This window comes from Camelus dromedarius, chromosome 11 (genome assembly GCF_036321535.1).
Source record: "Camelus dromedarius isolate mCamDro1 chromosome 11, mCamDro1.pat, whole genome shotgun sequence".
Classification (NCBI taxonomy): domain Eukaryota; kingdom Metazoa; phylum Chordata; class Mammalia; order Artiodactyla; family Camelidae; genus Camelus; species Camelus dromedarius.
The window spans coordinates 23,826,573-23,846,230 of NC_087446.1; the positions used below are offsets into that span (position 1 = coordinate 23,826,573).

Below are 19,658 nucleotides of genomic sequence, written 5' to 3' on the forward strand. Positions count from 1 at the left end.
AAAAGATTAACTTGCACTATAATTCTTCATTTCTACTCTTGTAAGGTAATTCAGATTATAAAATAAATAAGTAAATAAATCACAACTAGTAATGTTTCCATAACTCATCAGGATAGTTTGAGAACAGTGATGTTAAAATTAACCCCAATTACGTATGTATGTGTATGTGTGAATGTGTGTGTGTGAGTGTAACTTATAGCTGCAGAAATGGGAAAATCATAAAAGAATAACAACAACAAAAAGACCTGTACATTTCAGAAAGTATGGCAGGAATGTTTCTAACCACCTATTTGAGCTGCTAAAATGCCTTTGGCAATTGGATTAGGGGAAGGAAGACTCTTACAAGTGCATTTTACTGATCTGAAAATGTAATTGACTATAGTTTGTTTTAATAATTTTTTTTGCTTTTTCATAACTTGGATGTGAAATATAATGTTATGAAACGTTAATTATTTTAATGAGGTCAAGAAGTGTTTCCTTAAAATAACAATTTTAATGTTTAACATACGTTTGATACTTTTTCGCCTTGTACAGTTAATAAACTTATGTATTAAAAATATATTAGAACTAAACTTAAAAATATATGTTTTTAAAAGAGTAAATATGGAAAAAAGTCTCTGAAATTGACACTTAGCTGACCTGCTTAAATTAAGCTGAGATTTACACTTCTCACGGGGATCATACAATTTAGCGAACAATATAAATTCACGCATTCTAAAGAATCATTATAAAATACGCAACTAAAAGCTATAGGGTTGATTAAACAGTGAGGATCATATTATCTTAGATACTATTTTAGAATGTGATGTCTTATTACTCATAGGACCACAAATTTTTACTGATAATATACTAATTATGCAACCATGAAAAAATAACTTCAGTCTTATTCAGTTGAATGTTGAGCTGTTGCCAGTTTTGGTTTTACAGTCTTATAATTTAGTTTATTGCGTGTTTCACTTGAAACTATGTCATGGAATTGTGTGTGTGTATAATTTAAATGTTAAATAAAATAATGCTCAAAGTGAAATATAAACTAATATAAAATAAAATCAAGCATCAAAGTCTTGATTGTCTTACTGCCTAGAATTTATATGAACAAAAGGGAGCCCTAGAGTGTACAATTTCCCAAGCGTAATTTGTGAAAAATATGTGAAGTAAAATTTATAGGAAAAATAATCTCTCAAGCATTTTATTTAAATTAAGCAATAACTAAAAGAGTATCATAACTAAAGATGTTTTAAACATTTATCATTAAGATAAAAACATGAAATAAATTAAAAATAAATTTTCAAGTGTAATTTAGGCTTTTTAAAATGTGCTGGTAATAATTCATAAATTCTAGATTACTGTGAGGAAAATGTGAACTAATGTATATCATATGCATCTTTTATATAAGATTACTATTCTGAATTTAATTGCTTTTTTATAAAGTACATGCAATGATACATAAGTGGTAATTAATTGGCAAAATTTGAAATTATTTAATTTGAATATAAAGCTATTCTTGTTATTTTAATTATAATGCTCTTTATACACTGAAATATGAAGTTTAAATTGTAATTACTATCATATAATCAGAACTTTTAAATTACATTTGAGAGGAAATAATAAAATGGAATTAAATGACAAATGCATGCGTTTAAATGAAGGTTTGTTGTTGTTAAAATCAGAAAACAAAAAAAATTATTAAGCATTTTCTTGATCAAAAGAAAATTACAGTTGTAACTTTAAAAACTGAAAGAGATTAAGACTAGAAAGTAATTTCTAAGTACCAGGAAAAAGAACTGAGATTTAACCTACAGATGACCTGGACTTGTTTGTTCAGATGACAATTCTAAAAGTGTGCAGGGAATATTCCTGTTTAATACAATTATTTGCCGCAAGCCTTGACCTCAGTGACTGTCAGGGACCAGATCTGAATTGGCCCATTCTCTGATATGGTGACATTGCTTCTGTTGCCTCGATTGTGACCTCTGATTGTGTGGTACCCTTGAGAGTTCTATATAATAAGCGTAACTCCTGGTTCTTAGCCAGGGAGGTTGGTCTGCCTGCATAGATTTGTCAGCCCCCTTAGTCTGAGTTACATATGCTATCTGTCCTCCCATGGTATAAAAACTGTGTTATTTTGTATATATACATCTCTCTAAGTACTTTAAGAGTAGCATTTCACAGCTAGTGAAATTTGCAAAATTTTTTTCAAAAAGGAGAAGTCTGTGTGATCTATTAATTTTTAGAACAAATGCTCATTTATTTTCTAGCAGGCTTATTGTTTTAGCACATTTTTAAAGTTATTCGTGTAACAATTCCTTTAAAAATGGGGAGCATCACTCAGAGTTTTTGTAAGAATTAAATGCAAGTTAATGTAATGTGAAGGGCATGTCATGAATCCCAGCACATATCGTAATCTTTATTATGATGATGTTATTTTTTTATAATCCTCCAAAGGAGGGAAAACCATGAATATCCTGACACGTAATGGATACAAGATAGTTCCAGAATTCTTGTAATCATAGCATGGCATGAAGGCTGTTCCATGCACAGCAGCCCAAATAGAATAATTTGCATAGCTTTCTTCACAGTTTAACTGAAGGCTAGGATCAGAATCATTTGGAATCATTTGTTTGTCAGTCATGTGTTTAGACGTGGTTTGGTGATTTGAAGTCAAATTATAAATAGGCAGTAGAGTTGGAAATTTAATTTAAACATTTTCATGCTGTGATTAGGGCTTTGTCCACCAGATCAGTGGTTTTCAAACTTTATATTTTAGAAGAAAACCTCCTCTTTCAAATGAAATAGTACCCCAAACTCAATATAGTGTGTAAAACAGCTAAAAGTACTTCTGCTCTGGTTTAGGAAGTGGGTCTGATCTCTTGGCTTCCCATAGCAGCCACCGAGATGCATTTGGAAAGCCTCCTAGGGCTTCTTGAAGCACAATATGAAAACAGTGTACCTGATTAGACTTCACCGTAGACTAATTCCCCTCTTACATACTCCCACTGAACCTAGGACTGGCTGACTTGTCGTTAGTGCTTATCCCATGCAGAAGTATGTGTTTAATAGCTGTAACTAAAATGTCTTTATGCTAGTCAAGTTCAGGACTCTGTTGGTTCACTGCTAGCTCTTTGGCAATTAGAGTAATGCCTGACAATAGTAGACACTCAGTAAAAGATTAAGCAATTCATGCAAAATATATCAAACTTATATTAGAGTAAATCAAAAATCAGGTAGCATAATTCTTGTTCTGAGTAGGCTAATTTAATCTAAGATTGGCTGGTAGGGATATTTACATTTCATATTGTAGAATACAATGTTGCAAATATTAATAATTTATTCATTATTTCACTGACTCCAAGATATGCATTTTTTTTCACATTTTAACCTCTCTGAACTCAGAACGCATGTCATAATATATGGAAGCTTAGAAGTTGCTGTCAGCCAGGTGATAGTTGACACATTATACAAAAACCTTCAGTTGTCATTTTCAAGCAAGATCAAGGTCAAACCATCATAGATACTATGAAATAATATAGTGCTCTAAAGTTTGGAGAGCTTTTAAATAGAGCTGATATAAAACTGGCATACACAAGTTTGACTGGAACAGTTGTTAAAATACTGAAATATAATCTTATCTTGAATAGCGAATTCCGTGAGTCTCTCCCCACTGCTGCCAGCCCAGGCACTGTGGCTGCTTTAGCTAGTTCCCTGGAAGTCCCCTCCCAAGTCTATGATATTCAGTAACTGAGGTGCCCCCAACAGTGGGGCCCCTCCAGGCTCAAAACCAGTATCCTTTCTGATTGGTCAGTGCCCATGTCATAAAGCTTAAGAAATTTTACTGTCATCGCTATTACACATCAATTTTTTAATATGATTCAACTCTGAGAGTAAGGCAAAAGAATTGTTGTGATCCTTTAATTTGGTAGTTGGAGGAAAAAAGACTGAACAGGCAACATTACCTCTCCATTTCTGCAAACCTCATTCTGAACCGATGCTCTAAGTAACAGAGACAGAACAAGGTGAAGAATCTCAAGTCCAAGCAAGTACAGGCACAAAATTTGTGAGTTTGAAGGATCTAGGTAAAATAGACAAAATCCAGGTAAAAAATAAATAGACAACTAACTCAAAGACATTGCCTCAGCCAAAGGATGCCAGGGGATGCTTTCCTGTTAGTGAAGTAGCTGAGATCCAAGAATGGCGAGTGTGGAGCCTACAGATGAAGCTAAGGAAGAGCAAATGGCCAGATTCAATAGTAAGGGGGGCACCTGGAGCATCAGCACTCTCTCGCCAGCCCTGACTTTACTCCTTGAGTGGGATGACCCCTCCAAGAGGTGCCTTTGGAGACTGTTCCTCAACTACTGTCAGAGATGTCTGTATTCCTGCCATAATATGAGCACTGAGAAAAACGTGGAAGGGAAAAGAGCAATTGAAGTAAAGGTAGGGAGAAATAGAAGATGAGTAGAGACACAGTAGGAAATAATTGAAGAATTAAGAGAAATATTGAAAAGCAAAATAACAAAATTATATGGGTTATGATATCAAATTAGTAGAAGAAATACAAACATCTGTCCTCCCAATACTATCCAGCCTCGGAAAGACACCATGAGAAGTAGAAAAAATATGTATGTATGTATATGTGTGTGTGTGTGTGTGTGTGTGTGTGTGTGTGTGTGTAGTGACTACACCAAAAATTAGTTCTTGATAGAAGGTTTAAAATAATTCCTGACTCCCAAATCTTACACATGAAGGTAGATAAAATTAAGATCTGGACTTTCTTTTCCTGGTGGGAACATTAAAAAAAATTATGATTATGTAGTTCAGAAATATTCTGGTAGGAGCTTCAGACTCATTTTAATTTCTAGCCCTACCACTTGCTATGTGATTTTATATGTAACCTCTCTGGGCTGAAGCATTCTTATTTGTAAAATGGCAATATACTGTGGACTTCTCAGAGCCTTTGTGAGATAGTGTACTAGAAGTGTGTGGACCTCGGCCAGATATGTAAATCCTCAGTAGAAAACTGCGACTGTTCCTGCTGCCAGCGTCTTATCTCTACCTCCAAATATCCCCTCCAGCTGTACTCTCTCACTACAGTGTATCACCTGTTGCCCTTGCGATGATGAACTTCTGGTCCCACAGTAATTGTTAAAGAGATTTCTATTTCCAGCAGTGTGGTGAACTAAACCTTTATATACAGCTCACCTGAGATACTGAATTTAAAAATATATTTTGAGTATTTTAAATAAATATTTTAAATACTTTAAAGTAGTGTAGGTTAATTGCAAAATTGAACAGAAAGTACAGAGAATTCCCATAAAAACCTCACACATGCACAGCCTCCCCCATTATAACCATCCTTCACCGGAGTGGTACATTTGTAGCAATCTGTGACCTGCCTTGACACATCATCACCTAAAGTCCATAGTTATTAGGGTTCACTTTTGGTGCTGTACATTGTATAGGTCTGGAAAAATGTGTAATGACACGTGTGCATCATTATGGTATCATATAGGATAGTTTCGCTGCAATAAAAATCCTCTGTTCCCCACCTCTTCTTCCCTCCCTCTGTCTTAAGTGCTGGCAACCAGTGATCTTTGTACTATCTCCATAGTTTTGCCTTTTCCAGAATGTCACATAGTTGGAATCATGTGGTATGTAGCCTTTTCAGATTGGCTGCTTTCACTTAAATATGTGTTCAGATTTCCTTCATATCTTTTCATGGCTTGATAGCTCATCTGTTTGTTTGTTTGTTTCTTTGTTTTTGCTGAATAATATTCCATTATCTGGATGTGCCACAGTTTATGCATTCACCTACTGAGGAACATCTCTGTTGCTTCCAAATTTTGGCAATTATGAGTAATGTTGCTATAAACATCTGTGCACAGGTTTTTGTATGGACATAAATTTTCAACTCATTTGAGTAAATTCCAAAGCATGTGATTGCTGGATCATTTGGTAAGAGTATGTTTAGTCTTGTAAGAAAGTATCAAACTGTCTTCCAAAGTGATTGTACCATTTTGTATTCCTACCAGCAATGAATGAGTGTTTTGTTGCTCTACATCCTCATTAGCATTTGGTGTTGTCAGTGTTCTGTATCTTGGCCACTCTAATAGGTGTGTAGTGGTATCTCACTGTTGTTGTAATTTGCATTTCCTTGATGACACAGGATGTGAACCATCTTTTGATATGCTTATTTACCACCTGTATGCTTTCTTGGGTGAAGTGTCTGAGTGTTTTTTGCCCATTTTTTTAATCAGGTTGTTTGTTCTCTTCCTGTTAAGATTTAAGAGCCCTCTGTATATTTTGAATTCCAACTTGTTCATTATTTCTTTCATGCATTATGCCTCTGTTGTTATATCTAAAAAGTCATAGCTATACCCAAGGTCATATAGGTTTTCTTCTATGTTATTTTCTAGGAGTTTTAGAGTCTTGATTTTACATTTAGGTATGCAATCCATTTTGAGTTAATGTATTTCTGGATTCGTTTATGAATAATAGCCTAGATTTGGTTTTTTTGTATGTGGATGTCCACTTGTTCTAGCACCGTTTGTTGAAAAAACTCTCTTTGCTCCATTGTATTGCCTTTACTCCTTTGTCAAAGACCAGCTGACCATATTTGTGTGTGTCTGTATCTGAGCTGTTTATTCTGTTTCATTGATCTATATGTGTATTCTTTTGCCAGTACCACACTGTTTTTTTTGCTATAGATTTATAGTTAAGTCTTGCAGTAGAGTAATGTCAGTCTTCCACTTTGTTCTTCTTCAATATTGTGTTGGCCATTCTGGGTCTTTTAACTCTCCTATAAACTTTAGAGTCACTTTGTCATTATCCACAAAAATGACTTGCTGGGATTTAATTGAATCTATAGATCAAGTTAGGAAAAACTGAAATCTTGCAAATATTGAATCTGCCAAACCACGAACATGCAATATTTATGCATTTGTTTAGGCCTTCTTTATTTCATCAGAGCTTTGTAGTTTTCCTCATATAGATTTTGTACATATTTTTGTTAGATTTATCCCTTAACCTTTAATTATGGGGTTGCCTGTGTAAATGGTATTGTGTTTTAACTTCAAATTCTACCTTTTCAGTGCTGGTATATAGGAAAGTGGTTGACTTCTGTATATTAACCTTAGATCCCACAACCTTGCTATATAACCACTTTAGTTTCAGAAGTTTTCTTGTCAGTTTTTTTAGGTTTTTTGCATAGATGATCATGTCATCTGCAAGCAAAGATGGTTCTATTTCTTCCTTCCTAATCTGTATATGTTTTATATCCTTTTCTTATTTTATTGCATTAGTTAGAACTTTCAGTACAAGTTTGAAAAGGAGTGGTGAGGGGCAACATCCTTGTACCTAATTTTAGTGGGAAAGCTTCCGATTTCTCACCATTAAATACAATATTAGTTGTAGGGTTTTTGTAGACATTTTTTTCCAAGTTGAGGAAGTTCCCCTCTATTCCTAGTTTATTGGGAGTTTTTAATCACAAATGAGTGAATTTTATCAAATGCTTTTTCTGCATCTATTGATATTATCATGTCATTTTTCTATTTTAGTCTGTTGATGTGTCGGATACATTCATTGATTTTTCAAATGCTGAACCAGCTTCGCATAGTTGGGATAAATCCCACTTAGTTATGGCGTATAACTCTTTTTATAAATTGTTCGATCTGTTTTGCTAATACTTTGTTGAGGATTTTTGTGTAATGTTCATGAGAGACATTGATTGTTGTTTTCTTTTCATGTAACATCTTTATCTGGTTCTGGTATTAGCGTAATTCTGGCCTTATAGGATGAGTTAGGAAGTTTTCTCTCTGCTGCTATCCTCTGAAAGACATTAAAAGAGAATTTGTATAGTTTCTTTCTTAAATGTTTGTTAGAATTCACCAAGAGCCCTTCTGGTCCTGGTGCTTTCCATTTTGGAAGGTGATTAATTATTGATTCAATTTCATTAATAGATTTATGCCTATTCAGGTCATCTGTTTATTCTTATGTATGCAGTTTATGTATTTCAAAGAATTGGTCCATTTCATCCAGGTTATCAAATTTGTGGGAATAGAGTTGTTCATAGCATACTTTTGTCATTCTTTTAATGTCCATGGGATCTATAGTGATGTCCCCTCTTTTACTCTGATATTAGTAATTTATGTCTTGTCTTCTTTTTTTTTTTTTCTTTCCCTTAGTTTTCCTGGTCAGAGGGTTACTTATTGATTTTTTAAAATTTTTTTTCAAAGAACTAGCTTTTGGTTTCATTAATAGTCTCTATTGATTTCCTCTTTTCAATTTCATTGATTTCTTCTCAAATTCTTACTGTTTTCTTCTCTTTACTTTGAATTTAATTTGCTCTTTTTTCCCAAGTTTCCTAAGGTAGAAACTTAGATTATTGATTTTAGATATTTCTTCTTTTCTAAAATATGCATTCAGTGCTATAAATTGCCCTGTAAGCACTATTTTTTCTGCATTTTACATATTTAATAAGTTGTATTTTATTTTCATTTCATTTTCACTTATTTCAAAATTTCTTATTAAATTACTTATTAATCTTACTTAATTACATATTAATCTTACTTAATTACTTATCAAACTTACTGTACCTTCATAATTTAAGTTTGACTTTTGGATTTTTTTTTTAAATCTAGAAACAATTGTTACCTGCTAACTGTGTTATTTAACCAATTACATGTAATATAAGTACTGATATAGTTGAATGAATATCTATTTTGTGTTTTCTATTAGCCTGAATACACTGTGTTCTTTTTCTTTACTTTCTTTGTTCCATTTTGGATTGAATACCTCTTTTCTTCCTATTGTTTTCTTTGTACTAAAGTGGAATTAATACTGTTTACATATATTCATCTTAGTTTTTACTCTGGAAATCATAACATGACATAGTTAAAATAATCTAAAATTAATCTTTGCTCTTCCTAGGGAATATAGGAACCATTGAACATATTAATTCAATTCAGCTCCATAGTGAATTATGTATTAATATTTTTCTCTTTTACTTGACATATTTAATTTCACAAGACATTATTGTTGCTATTTATACTGTCAATTTATATTTGATTTTATGAACATATTTCTTATTCATGAATTTCTTATATCATCTTGCAATATGGATCTTTCATCTGGAATTTTATTGTGAAAAGGACTGTCCATTTAAGTAAATATCTTTAAAAAGGGTTTGCTAGTAGCAAACGCAGCTTTTGTTAATATGAAAATGTTTCTGTATTTTGTCCTTATTCTGGTGAATTCCAGTTTGACAGTAACTTTCTTTCATTCATAGAACTTTCAGATCACTGAAGATATTGAACTCTCTTCTGCCTTCTCTTGTTGCTTTTAAGGTATTACCTGTCAGTTTCACTACAACTGTGTTGAAGATAACCTGTCTCCTTTTTTTCCTCATTACTTGAGATTCAAAAGCAAAAGATTTTCTCTTTTTCTGCTGTATACAGTTTTACTCTTATGAGTAAAGTTCTTCTGTGTCAAAAACTCTTGAGAGTTTGAGACTGGATCCCACTTTCAGGTGGAAGAGAAAGTTATCCCAACGTCATTCTGTGATGCTGGCAGAAGATACAAGACTCCGAGGTCAGGGACGGAGGGCTTTATTATTCACAGCACAGCAAGCAGCCTGGGCACTAGCATAATTGTGTTGGTTCTCTTAGCCCTCAGCCTCCACAGGAGTAAAGTGAAGGAGTCCTGGTAGATACTGAGCTCAAGGTAGGTTTGTCACAGCTGAGAAACCCCAAGCTTAGGAAGCTCAAATATTTTATAGTGGGTTGCAAATTAAACTGCCTTTTGTACTGATGAGAAAACATGATCTTCTACTGGACAGCCAACAGATCTGCCCTTTGCGTCAAAGGAGACACTATCTCTGTCTTCTAAGACTGTTTGGTATACAAATGTTTTTGGAAAGATTGTCTGTAACAAAAGTCTAGTTAGGGTCACACTTCCCAAATGTTCTGAAATGGAGAATTGTCTGACAACACTTCCACCTGGTTAGTTTTGAATATGAAACCAATGATTTACATCTGCTTTCCTTCTATTAGAATTTAAACTAAAGCAGTCCTGTAGATATGATTAATCTAACCAAAATATTTATTATATTCTATTTACTGTCTGTGATTTTGAGTGTTCAGTTTGTAAAACTTTTCCCTTTATGAAATTGTTTTCTTAAATTGAAAAACAAAAAAGTCAAACCATTTACATTTAAGTTTAAAAGGAGAAGACAGAAAAAGGGGGAAAAATCCATTTGTTCCACTTTCTTTAGGTCAAATTATGCTGTTTTATAGTTCTTTTGTAGCATAGAAACACTCAGCTAAAAATGCTTTTGTTTTTCAGAGAGCATGGATAAGAAATATGCTTTAAGTAGTCACAAATTTTTTCTTCATATGCATGAAAAAGCTATATATCTAAGTATTTACTACAGGAAAAGTACAGCATTATAGAATACTGTGTTTGTTGACCAATTCATACATAATTTTCTATGGCTAGAATATCTGTTGTTCTTTTTTATTCCCATAATTTAACATCTGATTAGGTTTAGTAGAAATTTACAAATTCCTCTGAGACAAAATGTGGAAAATTTTATTTCAGAATCATTCCTTATTTTCCGAAAGTTATCCACAAGAGAAAAAGAAATTCTGTGTTATTTATTACAGCTGGTATATTAAGAACATTTTAAATGTCATTTATTTCCATATTCAGAAATAGGGCATTAAGGGGAATTTCATGGGAAAAGATGGCTCCCTGATGAAGTGGAAGCACTGTGGGCTTTGGCGTCAGGCAAATGTGGGTTCAAATTCATGTTACTCTTGCATAAGCTCAACACTTTAATTTCATTATCAAAAAAATGGATGATAATTATATATTTCTTACAAGGATGTTGTAAAGACACAATGATATATATAAAGTCCCTAGAGAGTATTCTGGTTGTTCAACAAATCGCACTCTATCCTCTGTTCTCCTGAGGCAGCTACCTCCAAGTATTAAGAATAGATCTTAATGTCAGTTTCTTAGGTATAGATATTTACTAGAACTCCTCATCATGTTGTTTAATTATTAACCAAAGGATAGGGAATTAGTCTTTATGTATTTACTATAGCTACATCAGAGATGAATTCTAGGTGCCCTTGGATTTGGGAATGACCATTTAGATACAACATCAAGAGCATGATGCAAGTAATAAATAATTTAAAACTTCTGCTCTGTGAAAAACACTATCAAAATCGAGATGACAAGCCACAGACTGGGAGAAAATGTTCGCAGAAGACACATCTGATAAAGGACTGTTACACACAATATACCAAAACCCCCCCTAAGACTCAGCAATAAGAAAACAACCAACTTGATTTTTAAAATGGATTTAAAAAAACCAAAACAACAGTGAGATAACACTACACACCTGTTGAATGGCCTCAATCCAAAACACTGACAACACTAAGAAAAACACACAAATTCTTGAAGCACTCCATGTTTTGCTTTTCCTCCTAAGTTCACGAATGACAAAACTAAGGGTAAGGGAGTGACTTATCCAATAGAGGGCCCTTCCTGCTTCAAACCCCACCCACAGTACCTTCTCCAAAAAAAGAGGTCCACAAATTAATATTTGTATAAATAGTTTAAAGCTGAAACTTACTTTCATAGGGAAGACATATAATTTCTATCTTACTTCTTTCTATAATAAATAATCAATGAGAAATGTTTTATGAATGTATAGATATACATATATAATGAACATTTCTGTTTTATAGCTATTAAAAACTGATTACAATGATTTAAAAAGTGTTTAATTGGGTCCATCAAGTTTCTATCATTAATGTATCATAATACCACTTAATTGGTTCCTTTTGAAATAAAACTAGTAAAGAAAATTAACCATGTACTTGGATCTCAGTTAATAAATATAAATAAGTAAGGTAGAGTTTTTTTTTTTTTTTTTTACAAAATAGTAGAAACTTCTAGATGGCAGGGAATTGAAGGCTAAAACTGTACCAAAAAACAAACAGACAAACAAAACAAAAAACAGGTGGCAGTGATATTTATGTGGTCATTATGACCATGTTATTTTGAAAGCCGACCTACTTACATCATCAGTCTCTCCATTATTCTATCCGGTGGTTCCTAGTTTGGATGACCTACTATATTAACACTCCCTGAGGGAGTCTAGGTTGGAAAGAGGAATATTTTCCAAGGATAATTAAATTGAGAGAGTGAAACAGGAGAGAATCATGTCAGTGGAGCCTCCTTCATGGTTATTACTGACCAATTGCTAAAAATTATTTGAAATAACTTCAAATCAATTAGGACTGTGTACCCTTCTTATCTTTTGGAAATTAATTCTCCTTTATTAGAGACACACTAAAATCCTCATATATTATGAAATAAAATACATTTTAAAAAATACCTGTTACACATTTAGAATTCTGGTAAGGAGGACTTCCTGGACTCACCCCCAGAAAATTATTCTGTCTAGTTTTGTGGTTAATCCTGGAATCTTCCCCTCCTGTCAGTGACCCCCTGGAATCCTGATCTTAGCCTAGATTTAGAAACTTCTGCAGATAGTCTCACTCCAGGGTAGGGAAGTCTCAGCCCATGGCAACTGAGAGAGCATTAAGGCTGTGCATAATGGAGTTCATTTAAGAAAGAAAGAAGGAAGGAAGGAAGGAAGGAAGGAAGGAAGGAAGGAAGGAAAGAAAGAAAAGGAAGGAAGGAAGGAAAGAAGGGAGGGAAAAGAAAAGAAAAGAAAAGGAAAACAGCTACAGTTGTTAAAACCCTTACTATATGTTAGGCGTTCTATGTGTTCTATTACTTTATATGATTACTACATTTTAAGAGGAGAAAACTGAGGCAGAGAGGAGGTAAACAATGTGCCCAACATGACAGCTGGTAAGTTAGTTGCTAGGCAGATGGAAAGATGAATAGGGTTTAGCTTCTCCTATATAGACTGAATTAATTGATTCTTTAATTATTTTCTTATATGTCAGAATTCCAGGGCCTCTTGTAGTGGTAAACTCAGTAGTTTGCCTGATTCAGGACAAACAGTAGAAAGCAATCTCAGACAATGGCTACTGAGTAGTTCTAAAAACAAACCCTTTTGACACTTTCATTAGCATTACTTAGAAGTGGGTAAAGCTGCCAATACCGTGGCAAAGAAGGATTAGTATTACTGAGCTTTCCTTTTACCTCAGGCTCCAGTAGAGCCTGGCTCAGCACTGTTATTGATTCTGTCATTTAGAACTTGGATATTTGGTGCATCATGGATTTTTGCATTAATTTTGATTTTAAATTATGACATCAAAATATTATGTATCTTGATTACTGATTTGTTGGCACCCCCTTACATGTTGTGCCTAAGGCAAATATCTCACTTCTCCCTCTTGCCTTACTCTAGTCTCAGCCCTAGTTAACAGCAGACATGGAGACACATTATACATTAATATCTTTATAACTTTAACAACCTGCTATTTTCTTGAGTTTTGTGGCTCTCACAGAAGACACCAAAGAACCACCCTTTATGTCGTATTTGGTAATCCACTCTAAAGATATTAATGAGGAGCTACAACTCAACTGAACAATATAAATGGGAAAACATATTTTTTTCAGGTAGAATTGTACATAAATTAAAATCAGAATACTTATGATTATTTAATAAGCACAACTATATCCGCTTTATAAAAGAATGGTTCTGTTATTCCAGAGGGATTTACATAACCCTAGCAATTCCTTGGTATTGAAAATTGTGTCTTGCAAAATCCATGTATTTTTAAATGTATAATTTACTAACTCACTTTTATTTTTCTTTGCTTTCGTAAAGACCATTCATATACTTAATGTATTACCCAAACCCCTCAACAGATGAATTTTGAAAATGAATTCAAATGTCAGAAACAAGCAAGTATTTTTTATTCTAGTACTTTTTTTTTTTTTTTTTTACCTTTTCTGCCATAAAATATAGTGAAATATGTAAAGGACTGATTAGTGCTGCAATTAGCCTTTGACTCTTACGTGTAGCTTTGGCTCTGTTCCCAAAATCTCTGTTTTTAAACTCTTGTACCAACAATCTTCTTTATTCATACAGTCATTTTTCCTTAGTGATCAATTACATATATATTTAAATATATTTTAAAAGAATAGGGATGTTGCTTGTCACACACACAAATGGCTCTTAGAGAGTTATTGGTTTCATGCCAGTGCTGTCAACTTTCCAACAACAGATTGGGTTGGTTAAGGAAGAAGCCATAAACAGCCTATCAACAAGTATTTATACAGATGTTAATAAATTTAAAAATCTGTTAGTGTGACATTTATGCCAAACTCCAATTTTATTTTTGCTTTATTGGTGTGGTATGATGCAATAACTTCTTTTAGTAAACATATACAGAACACTTATACTTTATAATGTAAATCATATTTTTACTTTTTCCAGCATAAAATACATAGAATGAGCCATTTATCAAAGTTACCAAAAATATTTCCATCACATGAAGCATTTTGCTCAGCATGCAGCCATGTCCTCCAAAAGCTTTTGGTAAAGAAATGAACTCATCTCCATCCATGAAACCAACAGTATTTTATTATTATATTACTGAGAAAGGCCATTAAGGGAAAAGAAAATAGTCATGGGAAAATTGCCATATGTATTAAAACTATAAATAATTAGCTTCTTTTTGTGTGCCCCAAATGATAATTGAATCCTAATCTCCCTCTGTAGAGGATATTATGCTATATTGAAAATTTAGAAAACTGATTAATTTGAAGCATATGGGTTTAATGAACACTTAATTTGCTTTTCTTGAAGAAAAAAAAAATATTTCCATTAATTTAAAGAGACTTCATTTCTTTTGGTGAACGTCTTAAAGCTGAACTACTTCTCTCTAGGATTGAGTACTTTGTCAACATTTTATAAACACCTTATATATATAGTGTTTTTTTTTGGTTTTGAGTTTGCTGCCTTTGTTTGTCAATTTTTATCCCAATCTAATTCTGACTTTCAGAGCTGAAGTTTCTCTTATTATAACTGAGTTAATCACATTTAGACATGTGTTATCCTCCACAGTGCACAGTTCATCTGCACTAAAAATCTAAATTCCAGCTCTGTATTTCTCAAAGAACGCTCATCAGCCATGACAGGTTGTTCTTGAATTGTACCAGTATTTGCTGAGCACCACCGTGCTGTGTACCACTTAAAGAGTGTATATTCTAGTAGGCAAAAGAGACACATGAGTAAGAAAGTAAAATAATGTAATAAATACTATCATGGGGTCTCCATAGTATCTTTGGAGGCATCTCTAGCCTAATGCAGATAAGGAATGAAGTGTTGGCCGGTCAGGGGCTTCCCCCAAAGAATGTAATTTCTAAACTCAGACCTGAAGACCTGAAGCAGGAACACCACTGATAATGTGGATAATCCCAAACATTATGTCTATAGGCAAAAGAGATCATTTTGAGTAATTATAGTACGTCTGGGTGATTGAGGCAGGAACTTAACAGATGGCATCTGAAGGTGTATAGAAGGCCTGTATGCTATGCAAAATGTTTTGAACATTATCCGAAGGGAGTGGACAACCAGGAGTTTAACCTCTGAAAGAGCATAATTAGATTTGTACTTTATCAAGACCATTTGCAGTGTGGAGATACATACATGGGAACAAGACCAAAAGCATAAAGACCAGTGAGAAGGCAGTTACAGTAATTGAAAAGATAATGATGAATTGAAATTAAATAAGTGAGAATGTGAATACCAGAGATTTGATAGATTGAAATGAATTTAGGAGGTAAAATCCACGGTTGAAGGGTGAGGAAGAATGCTGGTTCAGTACAACACTCTGGTTTCCATGTTTTACACTGACGCTGATGCTAGAATTATAGGAATTTGGAAAAGGTGGCATAACACATGAGTTCAGCTTTTACATACTCTGTTTAAATTACCTGTAGGATATCTAAGTGGAGGGGCTTTGGATGGATGCATTTCAGAAGGAGATGAGGAAAGTGATTTAAAAACTTGAATGAATATCCTCTTACAGGAAGATTATAGCCTAAGAATAAAATTGGGCCCAGGATAGAATCCTTAGACTGGAAAAGTTGGCAAAGGAAAAGGAAACTGGGCTTTAAGACAAAATGGCAGAGAAAAAACAGCATAAGTGTAATTAAACAAGAGTCAAAGGAAATAAGCCTTTTAAGAAGGGAGGCATGGACAACAACGTCATATATTATAGAGGAGTAAGTGAGATAAGAACGTCAAAAAGTCGCAAAGATTTAGCCATATTAGTACACTCAGTGTGAACAGTTCTAGTGAAACGGTGTGCAGAGAAAGCCATACTGTAGTGGGCTGAGGCACGGATGTCAGTAAATCAGCAGAGGCTTACTCACTCCTCTTCAAAATTGGACAATGGGAATGAAAAGGAGGAGCCAAACAGTAGCGAGAAGCCCAGCAGGTAGACTAGACCCAGTTTCTGATTAGATGTTACATAAGGGATGAGCTGCCAAGGTTGACTGCAGAGTACCTGGTCTGGATGACTTGGGAATTCAGGAGGAAAAACAGACTTAGTAGGATGATGATGATAAAAATAAGGTGTGATTCTGAAGTTCAGCTGGAACTGAGAACCAGAATAAGGCAGGGGTTGGTAATATCTAGTCCTCTAGGCTGCTAGCCCCATGAGGCAATAAACAATTCAAATCTAGTTGACTGTCATCAAAAGCTAGCACAGTGCCAGGCATGGGGTGGGGTGGGGATGGAATAGGGGGCTCCTAGATACTCGTAGAATGAGGAGCACCAACAACTGAAGGAATCTATAAAGGAGCCTGAAAGGAAGCACTTGAAGTCTGATGTTCCAAAATCCTGCAGAGAAGAGAGTTTAAAGACAAAGGAAATGGTTTGTGTAGTTGAATTCAGCAGAGAAGACAATGAAAATAAAGAATAAATATGTTTAGTAGATAAGATGGGTTAAAGCCTTCTTAGTGAGGACAATGTCAATTTGATAGAATCAGATTGGAATAAATTAAGAATGGAAAATGAAAACAGAAACAGACAAGATATTTCTCTTAAAAGAATTTTGTTAACCACTGTATTTTAATGCAAAAGATAAAATGTTAGAAGAGTATAGAATTTGTCCCTGAAATCTTATATATCAATTGAAATGAGAGACACAAACCTATAAGTTATGAGAGGAAAATGGCTTGTAGTTTAGAAGCTATTTAGCAAGTGGGTAGATTTGTATGCCTAGAGGAAAAGAAATGCCCCTTTTGAAAATAGAGTAGAAATTAAAATCAAAAAATGGGCAGGAGAAAATATTTGCACCGGTGATAACAGATATAGGATTATGAATGGTCAATTGAAAACAAAAATGGAAATACTAGAATCCAGCAGATAATTGGGGGAAACAAAAAAGATATTTTATACTTTATGATCTACAATTAATAAATACTCATATGGAATCACTTTTAATCTAACTAGCAGTAAAGACATATAAATTAAGACCATACTAGATAATATTTTTGTCAAATTATCAGCAGCTTTAAAATATTTAGTGTCCCAGTGTTGACCACGGGCTTAGTGAAATGAGTAACCTCATATAGCATGTGGTAAATTGGTACAAGTTTTTAAAACTATTTACAACACAGATTATGTCATGTCCCTCAACATATTTACAATTGTAGACATGTTATCTTTAATTCCACCTGAAAATGGATTAATTACATAGAGTAATTAAAAACCTTCATGTAACAAGTTGGTGCATCATACTGTGTAGTCCCCAAAAGTATATTTAGGATGAGATTTCCATTACATAGAATGCATTTGTAGTAGTACTAACTGAAAAGTAGCATATGTAGGATACATACAATTGTATGTAAATAAAAAACAAAACAAGTCTATGAAAAAAAGAACTACTAGGAAATACCTCAGAAATGTTACCGAGTGGTTGTCTTTAGGTAGTGAGACTTTTGTGGATTTTCTTTTCTTTGACTTCTTAGTTTTCTGTATTTTCTAAATTGTCTATTATGAGAATGTATTATTTTTATAATTGGAGAAGTTTAATTTATTTAAATAAAATTACTAAAATTTGTGTATTGAAGTAAAGGAGCACGTGTAGACTGCAGTAATTAGGGGACAGTAGGAACCAAAAGGAGACTTTTTCCCCTTAGGTTGATGGTACAAGAAATTAATGAAGACCCAGAGAAGAAGGAAAGAACAGTAGGTAGGTAGTAGGTTTGCTTTTTTGCAGGCAGAATAATTGATGCTTCTTCTAAAACCAAAAGGAAAGATTTATTGGGCAGCCTGACTAGAAAGTGACAAGTGTCTGTTAAGTAATCTAGATCACCATCATCCTTCCTACACAAGATGCTAAAAGCAAACTTCAAACAGTAAATCCTCCTTTCTCCTTCTCAGTGACAGAGGTAATCCTGAAATGGTTTAGCCAAAATCACTTGCCAGCATCATTTCCTCCAGTGTTGGAATTGCAGTATCTTTGAGTATATCCGTCCAGTGTCACCACTATACTTCTGTTTCTTACACTGAGCTCATGCCAATCTGTCAATCTATGCCTTTAGGTTAAAATGAACTGATGGACCCTTACAGTCAAATCTTCTGATCTTTACTCAGGGATTGTTGTTTAGAACCTTGGCTGAGTTCTGATGTAAAACCACTTAGGGTTTATGGAGTGTTACTGTAGAGCTGAAGCTTCTCAGAATGAGTGTGTTAAAAAGGGACTACTCAAGTATATGTCACTATTTTAAAAAACATAAAGACAAAGAGACAATTTTTATTTTTCACTGAAAGTACATTTGTTACAAAAAGATCTTCTACAAATCAAGAGTAAGTAGGTTCCAGCCATGGGCTCAGCTGATTATCAGGGTCACTGATTCCTCCCTGTTTTCTGTCATTGCACTCATGGGTTCAACATTTGGTCTGGTCAACCAAGAAAGGCAGATAAAAGTTTGGGACTCTGCTGGAACAGAGGCTTAGTACTCAGTGCAGTAACTGGATGTGGTAACGCCAGATCTTCCCTTTGTTTGAGTCTTTTTTATAGTTTCTATATTAGGAATGCCATTTATCAAAATGCTGTCTGCTCATGGATTCAGTGGTCAGCCCTTGAACGTGAAGTAATTGTTCCTCTAATACAGCAGCTATGGAGGGATTGGCTTAGGCTCAGGATGCAAGAAGTACAACTGTTTTAGAAACGTAAAGTGGCATGACACGTTAACAGGAAGTTAACTTTCTAAGTAACGTAATTTAGATCAATAAATATCCTAAATTGTAGCTTTCCTGAGAATTGGCTCCCATATCTCTTTGGATTGAAATTGATAGACTAATTTCACTAATTACAACAGCAACTCTTAAGGAAAATAAGACGGGATAAATGTCCCTTCCTCAATATATTCAGAATGACAAATACTAAGCTTGTGTGTACCTGTTTAAATATGTGTGCACATGCACCAAACATTCAAAATAGACTTTGCACCATGCTTCGTTTTCCAAACAGCGTGCAAGTATAAGATGACTTTCTGTGTACGAAGATTTACAGTGAAAGGATAGTTCAAATTAATAAATTGACATTTTAAATGCCAGCTTTTAAATTATAGAATTCTTGTGAGTGTGATTACCATGAGTTAGTTTCAAGAGATGCCCTTTGCTGGTGTACTGTCAATCAAGTCTACAAAGCTAG

General features: G+C 34.0%; 1 protein-coding gene across 1 annotated transcript in view; it reads left to right on the plus strand.

The window, feature by feature from the left end:
* LRRIQ1 (leucine rich repeats and IQ motif containing 1) overlaps positions 1-19,658 on the plus strand; it is a 171,021-nt gene that overhangs the window by 119,200 nt on the left and 32,163 nt on the right. The gene's annotated exons all lie outside the window — the stretch shown is intronic.